Here is a 9,359-nt window from a genome sequence, read left to right as displayed (position 1 = left end):
CCAGCCTACACCCTCTCCAATCTGACTACCCACATCAGGATTGGGCCTAAACAGGCAGCTGGACATCCCTCTCACAATCCAGGACTGCTGGCTCCCAACTGCTCGCCTGTCTATCTTCCTGATTGCCCCTAACCACTTCTGCCTGCCAGTCTGATCACCCCCTAACCACTCCCATGCCAGCCGGATTGATGTCTAACTGCTCCCCCGTCAGCCCATTTACCTCCAACTTCCCTCCTCTGCCAGCCTGGTCACCCCTAACTGCCCTCCCCTGCAGGGTTGATCGCCTTCAATTGCCCTTTCTTGCAGGCCTGGTCCCTCTCAACTGCCCTCCCCTACTTGCCTGATCACCCACAACTGCCCTCCCTTGCAGGCCTGGTGCCTCCCAACTGCCCTCCCCTGCTGGCCATCTTGGGTCCACATAGGGGCAGGATCTTTGACTACAAGGGGGCAGCCATCTTGTGTGTTGGAGTGATAGTCAATCTACATATTACTCTTTTATTAGATAGGATAGAGGCCTGGTGCATAGGTTGGGGCCAGCTGGTTTGCCCTGAAGGATGTCCCAGATCAGGAAGGGGGGTTCCCTTGGGGTGAGGGGCAGCCTGCGTGAGGGGCCTGTGGTGGTTTACAGGCCGGCCATGCCCCCTGGTGACCCAAGTGGAGGCCCTGGTATCTAATTTATATTTACTTTCTACAATTTAAAGTTTGTAGTCTGGAACAGAGCCAAGCCTCCTGCTTGCTCTGTGGCAGCAGCCGTTTCTGTTTGGATTTGTTTACCTTCTGTAATTGAAACTTTGTAGCCTCAAGTGGAGGCTTAGGCTGGCAAGGGCAGGCGGAAAGCTTGGCTTCCTCTGTTGCCAGGGAAACGCCTCCTCCTGCTCTCTGTGGCTGTAGCCATCTTGGTTGGGGTTATTTGCATACTCGCTCTGATTGGTTGGTGGGCATGGCTGGTGGAGTGGAGTGATGGTTAATTTGCATATTACTCTTTTATTAGGTAGGATTAAATATCATTCTAAGTAAGGAAAAATTAAATATTTAAATTAGCATGCATTTTTGAATTACATTTTATATTGTGTAATGCCAGTTTGAAATACAAATATAATAGCACTTAACTCCCATGTGAAATCACCCAAAAGACAAAATTCCAATTTTGTAGCTCATAAAATAGTCTCCTTATCCTCAGGGGATATGGTCCAAGACCTTCCCATAGCCACCTGAAACCCTACATATACTGTTTTTCTGACATATACATACTATGATAGCTTAATTTATAAATCAGATACAGTAAGAAATTAATAGTAATAAAAAATTGAACAATCCTAACAATACATTGCAATAAAAATTATGTAAATGGCTTTTGGGCCATTTTTATGTAAAATAAGCACTGTGAGCCCTAACTGGTTTGGCTCAGTGGATAAAGTTTTGGCTTGTGTATTGAAGGGTCCCAGGTTTGATTCCAGCCAAGGCGCATGCCCGGGTTGCAAACTCAATCCCCAGTAGGGGGCGTGCAGGAGGCAGCCAATCAATGTTTCCCTCTTATCATTGATGTTTCTATCTCTCCCTCTCCCTTCCTCTCTGAAATCAATAAAAATATACTTAAAAAAGTAAAATAAAATAAGCACTGTGATACCTAAATAGTCCATCTCATAACTTAGATGGCTACTAAGAGACTAAAATGTGGGTAGTTGCTAGCATATACAGCACTGATATGCTGGACAAGGTGATGATTCATATCACAGGCAGGATGGAGCCGGACGGCTGGAGATTTCACTATGCTACTCAGAACAGTTTAAAACTCAGTTTAGAACTTATGAATGCTTATTTCTGGAAGTTTCCATTTAATATTTTCGGACCATGGTTGACCACTGGTAACTGAAACCATGCAAAGTGAAATCGTGGATAAGGAGGGACCACTGTAAACAGGAAAGGGTGGTTCCTTAAAGGACATCAAAATATTTTAACCAGAGTAAAGTAGGCTGGATGTAGGGTAGAAAAAAAAAATGAATTCTTACTCTCTCTGACCCCAATCTCTTGCTCAACTAGTCTATCCTTCCCATTCATGCCAGAATTATTGTTCTAAAAAACTAGTTGCATCATCTAAATTCCTCTCCTTTAGCATAAATCCAAAGTCCTGATCAAGGCCTTCTCAATATGGTGCTAACGTCTTAATTTTCCTGGGCCTGTCAGACTTGACCCATTTTCCAGAGTGTGCCCTGTACATACATGCTTTTGTACAGAACTGTGCCCTCTCATTCAGCAATGCCTTTTTCCTGATACTTCCTGATGGAATCAAGCCCAGCTCCAATACTTTCTCTTTCAAACTAACCTTTCCTGAAGTCTCCCATTGTCATCAATTGTTCCTTCCAACAAGACAAGTAATTTGCATCTCTGCTCAGGAAGCACTCATCTCAAGCTGCCTTATGGTGTATTTACCTGCTCCTCCCCTGCATCCTTCCACTAAAACAGGGCTTTCTAACACTTTTAACAAGAGCATAGTTCACAGCAATATCAGCAATAAATAGGAACACATTTTACATGGTGATCCAATTGGCATACTTATATATCCCTTATATTTTAATCATTTCAAGAAGTACTTTCTCGATTTTAATATATCTGAAATTAGGATGTAACAATAGGCTATCATATTTCGATAGAATTTTCACTTTCTCAAGAGTACATAACATAATGGCATATCTTAATTGATGACATTGTAGAGTTGTTGAAATACGGTACATGATTGAAACAAAAGTCCTGCAAAACAGTATTTACCCTTTGTAATGGGTGATATGCTCTAATTTTTTGCTCTGTCTCATTAAGAAGAAAAGGCAGGTTATAATCCACCAAAATGAATTCATTACTCACCGATAAAGTTGTGGGAAATTACTGAGAACTGAAACGATTTACAGCCATACAATAGGATTAAAAACTAAGACGGACTTACATACTTTACAACTCAACGGTCTGCATAAACACGTCTTAAACGTCAAGAAAGTCTTGCCCAAGAAGGAGATGCAAATTAATTCAATTGCAGTTTCAGGGACTTCCTCAAAGTTCATTACTCTGAACAATAGGCTACTGACTTGCCTATAGTCAGTATCTAAGAACAGTTTACTCTCTTCTAGGCTTGCTAAGACTCTCTCCTCCCTGGGTACAGTCATCCTAAATGGTTATATCACAAATTCAGCCATGCTTTTTCATTGAAAGACCTATCTTAAACCAGATCCATCAAATCTTCAAACTGGCCTAATGTTGACCTCCCTCTTTGAGACACTACTAAGACTGGCAACATAGTGGTCTCTCTCTTACTGCTGAAAGCAATAAACATGGCTCTGCCTGATGGATGCACTGGTTATTTTGGTGGTCCCTGTTAGAAGTCTGGAGCTGACATTGCTCTTAAGCTCCTTGAGGAAAGGCACAGTGCTTGTTACTTAGTCTCCTCCCCCCTGCCTCCTGGTAACCCAACACTGACGGTGAGGGAGGTAAGGTGTTGTAGGAATCTGCCAGGAGCCAGAGCAGGGGCAGCAGAGATGCGGGTGAGGAGCTCTTGTGGCAGAGTGTGAGGCTGCATTTTCAAATTCAAACAAGCCTCCCTTTCCTCCCGGTTTTTACTCACCATCGCCTCTTCACACTTGGTACTCAGATGGTAGCGTTTTAAATATAAAAAACACACACAAAACATTGAAACTCCATCCCAACCACTTAACTTCAAGACACTACAGGACCTTTGAAGTGGTCTTTGCCTCATGCTTGAAGCTTGAAGCTGGTCATAATAATGGATATAGGCGCTGCCAAGCGTTTGGTTCTCATTCAGAAACGGTGATGAAGTCACTGAAAAAATATGTTGACCCGTGTCTCTAATTTCATGAATACCTACATAGATTTCACATAAACACTGGAAAGGTTCCTTGGACCCAACAAGCCATGATAAAGTAAGTTTACATCTCAGCCAAGTGGGCCCAAGAAGGCATCAGTCCGTTATTTCCCATAACACCCCAGCACACCTCCTCTCCGCTTTGGTCACATTGGCCTAGTCCCACAGTGGGTGCAACAACCCCCGTCCCCCAAACCTCCCCCCATTATTTGCACGCCCCCCCTCACCTCCTCAACTTAAACCCATTCCTTTGGATGGAGCCGCAGGTCACCGTGGCGACCTGACTGAGAAGCCTTCCTCCACGCCCTCAGGCAGCATGAATGGCCTTGTGAGCACGTGGCCCTCTAACAGGTGGGCCTTGAGGGTCGGCTCTTGCCTTCTACTCCATCCATCTTCAGGTCCAGCCTTGCTCGGACTCGTCCTGGGGGCAGGGGCGAAGATCTGTCCTCCCGGTTGCCCAGGGCCCTGCATGCAGTTAGCTGCGCGGTGAGCGGTCCTAAGGAGTTTGGCACTTGGTGCTCTGGTGCTGGGGCAAGAGCAGGGCAGAGGGGGCTCCTGTCTGCCAGCCCCCGGCCCGGCCCGGCCCAGCCCACCGAGGCGGCCGCCGCGCCCGCGTGACAACGGCCACCCCGGCGTTGCCGTCACGGGCGTTGGAAATGCCGGCGCGTGCGGCGCGCGGGGCGGGGGGCGGGGCGCCGTGGAGTGAGCTGTGACGCAGGGGGGCGTGGCGGCCGAGGCCCCGCCCCTCCCTCTCCCTCTCTCTCGGGTCGGGGTTACATGGCGGCGACTGCGGCAAAGCGGGAGCCTCCGAGACGCCGCTGCCGCCCGCCTAGCCGGAGACCGGAGCCGACCCTGGGGGCTGTCCGCGGGCCCCGCACGCCCTCGATGAGTCGGAGAAGTCCCGTGAGTGTGTGTGTGTGTGTGTGGACGTGTGCGGGGCGCGCCGTGGGCGGCTCGGGAGGGCGCCTCGGCGGGCCCGGCGGCGGTGGAGCCGGCTCCCTCCTCCATTGTGTGTGACCCTCCGGCGGCCGCCGCTCAACAAAGGCGCTTTTGTTCTGCCTGCCGCCCGCCCCCTGCCCGCCTGCCCGCCTGCTCGCTCCCTCGCGCGCTCTCCGGCCCGCCCGCCCGCTCGAGCTCGGTCGGTGGGTCCCCCGCGCGGGCCGGCGGGCCGGGGTCCCCGCGTGGGGCCGGCGGAGCGGCCGGCGCGCCCCTCCCACCCGGCACGCCCCTCGCCGGCAGCGGGTCCCGGCCGCGCCCGCCCGCCCGCCTCGCGCCCCGCGTGCCGAGCCGCCCGACCCCTTCGCCCGCGCCTACTCCGCGGGTTCGAAGCCCGGCCCGGCGGGCTGGGAGGGGCGGCCCGGAGCCGGAGGTGGCGCGGAGTCTCGCCCGCCTGGCACGCTGCCGGTCGGAATGCTCCCGCGTCTCCTCCCCCTTCCCAGGCCGGTGACTCGGCCTCAGCTGACTCTGCCGGGCAAAGTCTCCCGGCGGCGGCGGGCCGGGACTCGGCAGACTGCGTAGCGCGCGCACCTCGCCGGCTCGCCGCGAGTCCTCTGCCCAAGTTTCGAGTCTGGTCACACAAGAGACGCAGAAAACTCGTGAGTCTCTGGGAATTCCCCTTTCCCTGCCTCCCTTCCCTCCCGCAGCCTTTGCTTAAAGTCGCGCCCGGGCCGGGGAGCGGTGGGCGGGGAGGACCCCCGTGAAAACTTGTCTTGTCGGCGCAGTGCCCGGGGCCTTCGCCGCGCGCTGCCGTCGGGCTGGATGAGGAGGCGCGTTGCAAAGTGAAGGTGCTTTGGCCGTCCTTTGTTCCTAGTTGTGTAGTTAGGACTCAGCTGGTTCAGGTGATAAGGGTGGGAGCTCTGGGAAGCAGGATCTTTTTTTTATTCCTTTCCCGGTTTTTCTCTCGCTTGCTCATTGGAACAAGTCCAGGGAAAGGGGACTGATGATGTGGATTGGAAGCCTGCTAGGTTTGCAGCAAAAGTCGTGTTTTTTGTTTTTGATTTTTGTTTTTCCTTCAGTGCCATAAATGCCCTTAGCAGTCAGTCTCAGTATTAACTTTATTTTTATCTATTTATTGTTTTTTACGGATACAAGATGATTTGTTGAGAGAAAAAAAAAAAAATGAACGGGACAAAATGGAGCGCCAGCAGCTTCAGAGTGATTTTCTGATTGCTTGATTCTTCCTGCCTTGTTATATTTTGAAGTTCTGCATGGGCATAGCCTCTTTTTTTCCACGTTCGGAAACTGAGATGGAAAGAGTAATCGGACTAGATGAATGAAGGGTCCAAAGAGGGACTTGCCTCTAGACTTTCTCCTAGAAACGTCAGATTTTTTTTTTTTTTACGTTTGAAAAATAATGTTTTATTGGGTGGGAGAAACTTTATATATCCTTAGCGAGTAGTAGTTCAAATATGTTTAGGAAGGGCTTGCTATGTGCCAAGATGTGTAAAGTCTTTTCACACAAATGTATGTTACGTCACTTAAGAGTACTGCCTTGTGAAACTTGTCAAATTACTTACTGGTGTCTTAAATTCAGCAATTTGCCGTCATCCAGGAAATGCCGGATTTGAGCAGGACACGTTTTATCATCTAGATATTACTATTCAGATTCAAAGGGGAAAAAATAAACCTTCCGGGAAATGGAGTATTGTTTTCTAAAAACGTTTACATGTCACCATATTTTGTTCACCTATTTACAAAAGAGGATTAGTGTTTGATTACTTTCTGTAAATTAAGATTCTAGAGAAGATTGGTTTGAAGATCTGTTAATTTTGCAGTAGAAAAAGCACATGTTCCAGTGACAAGTTTAGTCCCAAATGTGTTGCAGTGTTTTGCATAAATTCATTTAAGCTTCGTGAGAATTCGTAACTGACAAAATGGAAAAGTTTGCTGACTCAGGGTGCATTGCTGAAGGGGATGGGGTCCGGTAGGAGGAAGCTTGAAGTGCTGCAAGTTTTGAGTTGGGTGATGACTCATCCTGCCCACGGGCTGCTACGTGGCCTTTTTTTTTTTTTTTATACTCTGTATTTTTTTAAATGATAGACTAACATGTTTCTGTCCACATTATAATTCTCTTTCTCAGGAGGAACCATAGTTTCTCTAAAAAAGTGATGACTTCTTAAATTGCATTTCAGAAGGTTATCATTCATCCTACAGGTGTTAGAACATTTGTTGAAAGATAAAATTGTTGGTCAGTTGCTGAAATTAAATGTTTGATCCCAACAGTCTTTGGTTCTTATTGAGAGAGATTTGTTAGAGATTATTTACAAAGGACAGATAGTACTTTTATGGTAGAAATTAACCTTATGTTTTCATTGGTAATATAAAATTATCTTTATGAAATGTACAAATTAGTTTAAATAAGTGGAAAAGGTACAGAAATATTGCATCTGAACATGAGCATTCCACTATGATGGAATCATATATAGTGCTTACACCAGATCTAAATGAGTTTTCAGTTTAACAATGATAGATAGGTATTGTTACAGGCACTGTTTTTAAAAACAAAATATGTATATATTTTTATTGATTATTTTTTTAGAGATGGAGAGAGAAACATTGATGTGAGAGTGAAACATCCTTGGTCATCACCTGCCTCCTGCATACCTCCTACCCCAGGGGATCAAGCCAGCAACAGGCATGTACCCTGACCCCAAATCAAACCGGGCAACCTTTTGGTGCATCGGACGACATATGACTGAGCTACACTGGCCAAGGTGGTGCTGTTTTTCATCCGTTTTTTTAAAAGCTAAGCTGAATGTACAGTTCCAAATTTAGGACATCCACTGAAATTTGGTAATTAACCCTTTGCACTCCGAACCATTCTGGACATTGGCTACCAGCTACTCGACGCTACTTTGCGAAACGTGCGTTGAATTAACTCCCCGTAATCACTAATAAACTGCAATGTCCCCTGAGAGGGGACATCCGAGTGATATGCTAGAATTCCGATGTCCCCTCAGAGGGGACAGCGGAGTGCAAAGGGTTAAGATATTTTGACTGAATCTAAAAAGCAACCGTTTAGCAGGTTGACTTAAAATAAGATTGAGAAGAAAAAAACATTGAGACTAGCAGCTTGTTTTAAAGATGAAAAGAAAAAACTCCCCATTCCCTCACTTCTTTTTATATACTATTTTCTCAAAGTGACTTATTTGAAGAATTTTGTGAGCAATAAAGTGTATTGTTAATGTGAAGTAATCTTTGGTGAGATTTTGGAAGAGCATTGCATAATTTATATAGAGGAACTTAAAATGGTTTAATTCAAACCTTAAAATATATTCCTACTAAAAGAAATATAAAAATACAAATATAAAAGAATTACAGATTTTAAAAGCATTCTATTTCTTAGAGGTTGAACAAGTACTTCTTGTGTGTGTGTTTTTTAAGATCATAGGTAATTATCTGTCATACATAATTCAGAATTTATAAACAAACTGGATATCTTAGCCTCTTTCCAGTGAGGTACCTTATGAAATGGTTAGCCTTACCACTGCTATGTGGTTCCTGTTCCCAATTCCCACATGAACCATGAACCTGTTAAAAAAGAAAGAAGATGCCACAAAAGTAAATCCTTTGTGGCATTGTTGGCTGCCTCTTGTCACCTCCTTCAACTTGTTTTGTAAATTGTTACATGATCTAGCCTGCTAGTGGTATGGGGATTTTGGTCAGTTTTATTGCTCGAGAGCCATGACTGAGACTTTACAAAACCAACAATAATGTTTCTGTAGTTAATGGTTTTTCCCAGGGGGCTGTTTTTCATGTGGAGCTGATGCTTTTAAGGTAACAGTGCAGACTGCGTCCAGCATTGGTTTTTACCCCCTCGACAAACTGCATAGATGGAAAATAAAATGTGCCCCTCTAACAGTTTTAAAAAAGTTTGTCTTTCATAAATGCCAGCCTTTTAAATCCATTTCTGAAAAGTAGTACAGAGATTAAGTGTTTATATAGCAAACAACATTTTCTATTTAAATTTATGTTTTTTCATGAAAAAACAATGGTATCACAAAAAATTGTTCATTCACTTTAGGAAAGAGCCTACCTCTACAGAGAGTATGAAGTCTCTGCATTTAATTCTGTACAACTGTAAAACTATAAAACGTTAGTGTATATAGAAGGGTCATGGGCATTATCTTGCCCCTGGCACATCATTTGACAGCTAAAAAAACAAAGGTGCAGAGATATCTAAGCATGGGAGTTTGTTAGAAGTGCAGAATCTTGACCCCATTTTATGACCTACTGAATTAGAATCTGCATTTTAACAAGATTTGCAGGTGATTCAAATGTACATTTCTGGGGGCACTGCTAAGTGACATATACATAGTTGCTCAGCTGATTAGTGACTGATTTGGAAAATTCAGGTCTTGAGTTGCCCCTTCCATGGGCCCTCCTGAAAAAAGTCAAGAGGAAAATTGAGGATATAATTACTGTCTAATAGGACTTTCTGTGCTGATTAAAATATTTTGTTCTGTGCTGTCCAATGAGATAGCTGCACATA

At 45.7% G+C, this 9,359-nt stretch overlaps 1 protein-coding gene across 2 annotated transcripts in view; it reads left to right on the top strand.

The window, feature by feature from the left end:
- Positions 1-4,567: 4,567 nt before the first annotated feature.
- Positions 4,568-9,359, top strand: part of MAPK6 (mitogen-activated protein kinase 6) — a 30,547-nt gene continuing 25,755 nt past the window's right edge. Inside the window, exon 1 of one of the 2 annotated variants that reach the window (XM_084894187.1) lies at positions 4,568-4,771. The gene's annotated coding sequence lies outside the window, so the exon portion shown is untranslated. Of the gene's footprint in view, positions 4,772-5,287; positions 5,464-9,359 lie in introns of those variants that run through there. The other variant, XM_084894188.1, reaches the window with a different exon arrangement.

The sequence above is a fragment of the Pipistrellus hanaki genome (assembly GCF_964339955.1).
Source record: "Pipistrellus hanaki genome assembly, chromosome: 1".
NCBI lineage: Eukaryota > Metazoa > Chordata > Mammalia > Chiroptera > Vespertilionidae > Pipistrellus > Pipistrellus hanaki.
The sequence above is the reverse complement of the archived record's forward strand: the minus strand, read 5'-3'. Positions and strand labels throughout refer to the sequence as shown.